This window comes from Lactuca sativa, chromosome 1 (assembly GCF_002870075.4).
Source record: "Lactuca sativa cultivar Salinas chromosome 1, Lsat_Salinas_v11, whole genome shotgun sequence".
NCBI classification, from domain to species: Eukaryota; Viridiplantae; Streptophyta; class Magnoliopsida; order Asterales; family Asteraceae; genus Lactuca; species Lactuca sativa.
The window spans coordinates 153,482,729-153,490,857 of record NC_056623.2 but is presented as its reverse complement, the minus strand read 5'-3'; the positions used below and the strand labels follow the sequence as shown (position 1 = coordinate 153,490,857).

At 41.3% G+C, this 8,129-nt stretch overlaps 1 non-coding gene across 1 annotated transcript; it reads left to right on the top strand.

The window, feature by feature from the left end:
• Positions 1 to 773: 773 nt before the first annotated feature.
• LOC111905623 (small nucleolar RNA R71) lies at positions 774 to 878 on the top strand. The gene has a single exon (XR_002854959.1). It is a non-coding gene; the product is annotated as a small nucleolar RNA R71 (small nucleolar RNA).
• The last annotated feature ends 7,251 nt before the right edge of the window (positions 879 to 8,129 follow it).

The window sequence follows — 8,129 nt, the reverse complement described above, 5'->3', positions numbered from 1 at the left end:
TCTTCTTTTCAGGAATTTGAGGATGTAGCTTCTCATTTACCAAAGTTTTAAGTTGTCCAAGTTGAGCTTCAAGGTTATTAATGGAGGCTTGCTGATTTCTCAGTGAGGTTTGCTGGTCAATCATCATGGCTTGATGATTTTTCATCAAGGTCTGATGTTCTTTCATCATTGTTCTTTAATCCTTCAATGCTGCATCAGTATCATCATGTCTCTTCTCTGAAGCTTCCATGAAACGAACCAACATAGTCTCCAAATCAGCTTTCTTCTCAGCTGGTGGTTTCTCTTTTTGGTAAAAAACCCCGGCCAATCTGCTTGAATTTCTCCTCCTTCTGTTTCTTGTACTCATCATAAGGCATCCACTCCTTCTTTGGTTTCCTCCAATCTTCATCATACTTGTCCCCACTTGAGTAGCAAACTTGAGCCTTTTGTTCCCATATTCATCCAAATGGCAATCCTACATCAAGTGTGGCCCACTGCATTTCTCACATCCAACTCTTATTGCATGAATTTATTGGTCCAATAGGGTCAATCTCCAGTCCATAGTATTGAGCATTGTCATCATAGCAGCCATCTCTTCAGAATGTGCACCCCTACTGCCTTTTGCTCCATCTTGTCTTAGGTTGTGGTACTCACGAGAGTGTTTTGCGAATTCTTCAACTAACTCATTGACCTCCCTTGGATTTTTCTTCGTCAGTGGCCCTTGAGAATCAAGGAGTTGCCTTGTCATAATATTGACCCCATCATAGAAAATAGACATCTCTTGTTGAACATTAAGATCATGTTGAGGATAATTCCTTAACACCCTTTGTAGCGCTCCCAAGCTTCGTATAGTGACTCCCCGGTTGTTGCTCAAAGTTGGCTATTGCCTTCTTGAGTTTAGCTATCTTGGAAGGTGGGAAAAATTGATCTAGAAATTGCTCACGCATTTGAGCCCATGTAGTGATTGTACCAGGAGGAAGTGCTTTCAACCAGTCTTTTGCAACTCCCTTGAAAGTGATTGGTAGCATCCTTAGTAAGATGGTATCTCTATTGACATTCGGGACATTGAAGTAGTCAGCAATGTCGTTGACTGTCACACCCCAAAACCGGAACGGCGGAAACGTTCTAGGGTGGATGACGTCATGTCAAGTATCACAACATATGTAGTATAGTAATCAAAGTACAACAACCATTGCATTAACAGTAATAGTTTTACATGGTTTACATTACATAGACAACATCAAGTAAAACAAGTAACAATATAGGTGCAGCTTGGTACTAAACTATCTTCATCCAAAAGCTCCTGGAATGTACCTGTCTAAAGCTGACCTGAGAATACAAGTTATGTGAAAGCGAGTATCAACATTTTTATAAATGCTGGTGAGTTCATAAGGATTTAGTGTCATTTTATCCAAATAACTTTATATAAGTAGTAGTTTTAAAGTATACAGTGAATTAGAGTCCTTTCCAGAAAATCCTATATTTTCTAATTAAAAGCAGTCTTCTACCAAGACTGGTCAGAGTTATGTGGTAAAAAGTAATTTTTCCTTAACACTATCATTATCAAAATGTGGTATTGATTTTGAAATAAAGTAGGAGAATATCATGGAAAATAACATATGCCTCGGCAGTGAAGACTGCTGAATAAGGCAGAAAGAAATCATAGACTCCATGGGAGTATCGAATGAACGGTACGTCTGGCTCAGTCTAACAAAAGGAGACACAGACCCCAGACGGTATCAAATGAAAGATACGTCTAGTAAGGTCCAAAAACAGTGAACACAGACCCCAGACAGTATCAACTGAAGGATACTTCTAGCAAGGTCAAAAAACAGTGAATACATACCCCAGACAGTATCAAATGAATGATACGTCTAGCAAGGTCTAAAAATAGTGAATACAGTGTTAAAACTCGTTACCTTAAGGCCATGAATTATAACGTAACCCCGAGGTACTCGTAACCATACTGATAGACACTAGAGAACTTGACGCCCTACAAGCGTCAGTGTAAGTGTAACATTTGTCACCCCTTGGCTTGGTAGGCCGTGCACTGTAGCTAGCAGTCAGGGTGTGGGGGTGTCAATCCCGTATAGATCTATACACACAATGTCCGCTCTCCCTACAAGAGACTCTGGTTACCAACTTGACAACGGAGAAGGCCGTGTACTGAAGATGTATCTCGTGTAGTGAGATCTGATGTAAAATACTAGACTAATGATAGAGACTCACAACTGAACTGACTAATGTAAACCTATATGTCTTTGCTTGTATACATAATATATAAATAATGATCAAACGACCTTCGGACGGACATCCCATCCCACCATACCACATCTCAACGAAGAAAAGGAAATAGGGCGAACAAGCCTTCCTAAGTCCTTTAAACATTATTTATATATATATCTATACAAGCATAGGTATACGTTTAACAAATAGGAACATTTAATAAAGTTTAAGTGTTTAACGAAGTAGAAGTGTTTCACAAAGTATAAATGTTAACAAGTAGGAGCGTATCGTGAAGTAAAAGCGTATCGTGAAGTATAAGCATATCGTGAAGTAGAAGTGTATCGTGAAGTATAAGCGTATCGTGAAGTATAAGCGTATCATGAAGTACAAGCGTTTCTCGAAGTAAAAGTGTCAATAAAGTATAAGCGTTTACGAAGTATTAGCATTAATCAAGTAGGAGCGGTTCGTGAAGTGGAAGCGGTAATAAAGTAGGAACGTTTATGAAGTAGTAGTATTTCTCGAAGTAGAAGCGTTTAACAAGTATAAGCGTATCACGAAGTAAAAGCATTAACAAAGTAGAAGCATTTAACTAAGTAGGAGTATTAACTATGTAGAAGTATAACGAAGCGGTAGTAGCTAACAAGTAGGAGTATAAAAACATGGAAGAAAACCTTGATGAAAACTTTGGAAAACCTTTATACTTAAGAAAATCACAACTTGGTATTCTTTTGTAAAATAAGTTTGAAAGCCTTTAGAAAACCTTTGGGAACCTTTCATAAACAAGTTTTAAATGAAACTTTGATAAAACAATATAAGTAAAAGTTGAACAAGTAACGACGTTTTAGAAAACCATTTACAATATCATTCTTGATAAAACGGTTAACAGTGTAATAATTCCTTGTGCATGCGGGTTATCAATCACAAGTGATTGATATGATAACTGGCATGTTTAACTTGTATCCCCCCCATAAAACATGTAAAAACATTTAAAAGATTAATTCAGGGGTATGAACTCACCTGATGTAAGTGGATCCGACGAAGGTGCTGGTTGGGCGCTCGGTGTCAAGTAAAGACTTGAACACACTTAGTGACCTATTAACATATGATAACATATGTTTACATACAATTAGTAAATATAACACTAATCAATTATGTATACGCATCCTAAAGTGCGGAAAACACTTTGATTAAGTGCTTGGAGTGTCCCGGGTAACATTCATGGACAAGAGTGTTCTTGGGCCATAAACCCCATTTAGGGGTGTTCACGGTCCAAGAGTGTTCTTGGGCCATAAACACATGAATCTACCCCTATTTGATGTTTTAAACATGAATTTGCATGCTAGCTAAGCTATACAACAAGTTAGGGTAGATCGCTTACTCGTTTGGGGCTCGAAACGGACGATTTTGGCTCAAAAATAAGTTGTAGAGAGAGAGAGAGAGAGAGTATAGAGAGAGAGAGAGAGTAAAAAGGGTGGAAATGGAGTTTACTCTCCCTTATATAGGGGCTTGAGTTGAGGCTCAGTGGAAATCTACCCGATACTGCCGTTAAACGGGGCTTTTGGTCACACCCGATTTAGTGGTCGTATTTTGACTTGGTTGAAACTAAAATTTTTCAAGGGAAAAATTTGGGGTGTTTCTAATTTATTTCAACCTTCAAAAATCCATTTAAAAAGTCCCAAATTAATTAACCAGTCCAAAAGTTAACAGACAGTTAAATAAAACGAGCCTTATTAATGGAAAAAGAGGTTAAAAATGATGGAATAAATTTCGGGTTGTCACATCATCCCCCCGTTAGAGGGAATTTTGTCCCGAAATTCAGGTTTAGGCAAGGAAGTAGGTATAAATGACCATGTAATTAGGTGAGGGTACTTCCTATTCGGTTTGCCTTGCACTCCCAAGTGATCTCTGGCCTGTGTCTGTCATTCCAACAAACCTTCACCTATGGGATGCGGATTCCGCCTCGTGCAGTTAGCGATTTCCTACAGGTACGTCTACGAAGCTAGGGTTCTCAATGGTTTCTATCAAGATGAGTGGGATACGAAGGGTGACGTCGGGCAAACACTTATCAAGTCTAAGGAGTGGATCGATCTGGGATGAAGCTTGTGGAATATCCGAAAGTAGTAGTGGTCTGATGAGGGTTGGACCAATCTCCATAAAGGATCCCGGATGGTCCAAAGCTCTCGGAAGGGTAGAGCTTTTCAGTACTTAGAACATAGTGTACTTCTATGGCAAGATCATCACTGGCGTGATCGCCATTCCGAAGTTCCTAACGTTCTCTCTCATACTGGAAGTGTAGTCCTTCAAGTTGGTTCTTAGGAAGCTCGGGTTGTCCTTGGTTTCGCGTTTCCTGTCAATTGGCTTTTAAAGACTTTCTAGATCATCGGATGGGTTGTGTGTCTATGGGTACTTGTTTGTTGCAGAGTGTCTATCTCAATCTTATGCAAAATGAACCTGCACTTCTGATTCTTGAGATATTTCCAATGGAAACCCTCAGGGTCGGGGAGATAGGGTTTCACCAGACGAGTGTTGGACTATATCGGGAGGTGGTTCTACTATTTCTGCGCGAGATAGTATTCGTGGAACACCTAGTAGTCCAATGAATCTCTAAGACGTTGGTTTATTTCAGTGCGGAAAGCGGTTGCTCTTGTATAACCCATCGACTAACACCTAGACTGGTGTCAAGTCTATAATCTCTTCGGGATCTGGGTTATAAGGCTGAACGCAACTACTTTCGCACTTTGATCGAGTATTCTTGGCTGCGAAGGTTATCCTATGGTTCTTGGTATTCTAGTATTCACTTCGGAGAATGTAGTCTATCGTCTACAAGGCGACGGTGACTTCCTCCATGTGATGGGGCGGAGGATCCTAGGCACTAATCGTCTGTAACGGGGTGGACGAAGTGCCTGAGTAGTGCGAACATCTTCGGCAACTACTCTTCCGTAGGTTCTGAGTTTTCCCGGTCTAGGTCAAATCTTGTGAGTATAGGGTTCCATCACTCGGAACTTTAATCTCCTAATCCACTCTTCTTAGAGTTTAATTTATCGCAGCTCTCGGATTTCCGGGATATTCGCTGCGATGCTTAATTCGGGGGACTAAGCGTGAATGGATGGTCGTAGTCAATGTCCTTGACTCTTACGACTCAGATTTCTTTACCAACCGAGGGTGTTAGCTACTATGTTGGCTTAACCGGGATGACAACAATTTCGGATTTGTGGTCATTATAGTAGCTCAATCCGTAGGGGGTTCTCTTGACTCTAGCTCCCGTTCGATGGGATAGGATGAAGGGTCTTTCTGAGGGATCTACGAGGTAAGATTCGGGTGTTTATCGTCTTCTGGAATACCTAAATGTCTTTCGCTTTGGTTTCTATCCGTCTAAGGAGGGTTGGGTAACAGCGCGCGGTACCTTTCTCCTGGGTACTTTGGAAGGTTTGAAATAAAAGTGACGACTGAGGGATCGCATTAGTCTTTATTATTTTTATCTTGCTTAGGTTCGGAAGAACCTTTATTTGCTGAAATGGCTGCGGTGAAAGTTCTTTTTACATAGCACTAGGGAGTTGCACACGGTTGTACTAAGTCGAACCATAATCGATAAAGGCATCGAAGTTGGTATACATCGACATGACATAGAATGAGGATCGATAGGGTCATGTGCCGAACAGGCACACAAGTTATAGGCATCTCGGGTTTCGTCCCGTGTATCACTGCCGCGGATATTTGGACCGATAGAGTCGACGTGGAACTATAGAGAGTCCTAAGTGTTTCTGAGTAGAGTACCTTTTCATGAATGGATTTTCACGAGGCATTTCTATAATCGTCAAACATACACTAGCCATGTATAATTAAGGTGGGGAGGACTATTGACTGAACGACTCCGCCCTAAATCCACAACCAAACGAGGAACAGGAAATGAGGCGGCCTTCAGTCACTATAGGTCTATCCATCTCAATTATACATGACCGTAACGTATATATTTAGCCATTATAGTTTTATCTGATGAAATTTTAAAATTTTAAAACAGTGCTGCGACTTTCACCTTAATTGGGGAAATAATTACATTTGGAATTAGCCCTTTTAACGTTTTGATCAGTTATCTGAGATTGAGAGACGTACCAAAATCTACCAGGTTCCTTGATGCTTCTCCCTAAGCATTATAGTTAGACTCCTCCTGTGTCCTTGTCTTTTCCTTCGGTTCGGCAGTCCCTTTTGAAGTGTCCCATTTCACCACATAGGTGGCAAACTGTATTGGTCTCTGCATTGGTGGTTGATGTAATGAACTCAACCGGGGCTCTGCAGGTACGAGAGGTGTGCCGCTTCCTATTGCACCTAGCACATAAGAGTTCTCGATAGATACCATGATGATGGTAGTTGCACTTGCTGCAGTGGGGAAGGTTTCCTAGGTATGGTCTTGTAGGTGTTGGGATGGAAGGGTTGGCAGGGGTATTGACTGTCTCAGCTCGTTGCCTTACGAAAGGTCCTTGAGCCGAGGTACTTCCTTCCTCGTTCTTAAACTTTCTCTTCGGTGGAGTTGGTTGAGGTTCTTGGGTGGCTGGGTATGCAGGTGTTGGTTGCTGCTGTCCATTACTAGGATCAAAATTTCTAATAGGGCTCTTGCTAACATTGGCGTTGTTAGCATTCAGTTGAGCCATGACAGCTGCTACGGCTGCCGAGACCGCAACTTGGAACGTAGCTTCATCGAATAGGAGAGTCGGTTTCTTGCCGGCGGATGGGTTATGCTTCCTCGGAGGCATGGTTTCCTACACGGAAAGGAAAACAAGCTGATGAGAGACGATGGTTAACCCTTAGACGTATCTATCCTTACTATGTTAGGCCTAAATTTTTCCCGTGCTTCGGGTATTGGTTGTCTGAGTGTCGACCTACATCCCTATGATGTAGTCCTGGTATGCAAGGTAGGAGTATGAGTATCGGAAAAGCCATAAGATATGAGTCGTTCCTACTAAGTTACCTTTATACTGGGAAAGGTTCACTCTCCGGCTTGGAAAGATCTGAGGAAAGTTCGGAACGAAAGCCGCGGGAAGAAAGGCTCATGAAGACTTATGGCTAAACAACCTAAATAGAGGTGTGGGGATCTGTTCTAATCGTATTAATTGCAACGGGAAAAGGCGATTTACCTAACACATAGCGTGAGTAGAGTAATCACTAACTCACTAAATTGTATTATTTTATGGGTGTATTAGCGTGACGAACACGAGGGAAAAGACACTTCTCGGGTTCCATGTACTGGCTCCCTCTGTCTACCACGTATCTTTGACCGTGACCGACGTTGGTTTCCTTTGGGTAGTTACCTAGGGTTCTCTCCTCGTATGGACATATTGAATCTCTACTCCGCCTTCCTTCTGATTCCGACTCTGAGCGTCATCGCTTCAGGATGGATGACTGGAAATCTCGAAAGTTTAGGCAAATTTCCCACCATGTCCCTAAAAGATATAGGCACTTGGTGGTTTCAATAGTCTCAACCTTGTTCATTTATTTCCGAACTGGAAATCTTCTCAATGAACTTTTCCTGGATCTGCATCACCTCTTCTGCCGAGTACTGAAGTGGATAGGGTTTTCTACAGGGTTCGTGCGAGAATGGAAATGTCTAAAGAATCCTAAGAGATTATTGACGTTTCACTGGGTGATCCATATCGAGTCCTGCTACGGTTACACAGGGTATACAAATCATATATAACTTAGATCCGACAGGCCTTCGAATATGTGATACTCTTCTATATCCACATCCTAACGAGGAAAAGGAAGTAGAGCGAAACCACACATTCTTAGCCTATGGGTTCCTTATTATATATAACCTTGGAAGTATACCCTCTGTAACTGTAGGTATATCAATAAGGATCTTTTTAGTTCTTCACACAAGGTTATCTATGGATCCTAAAATACCCATATGGTATTTTAATTTCTTGTTTGTT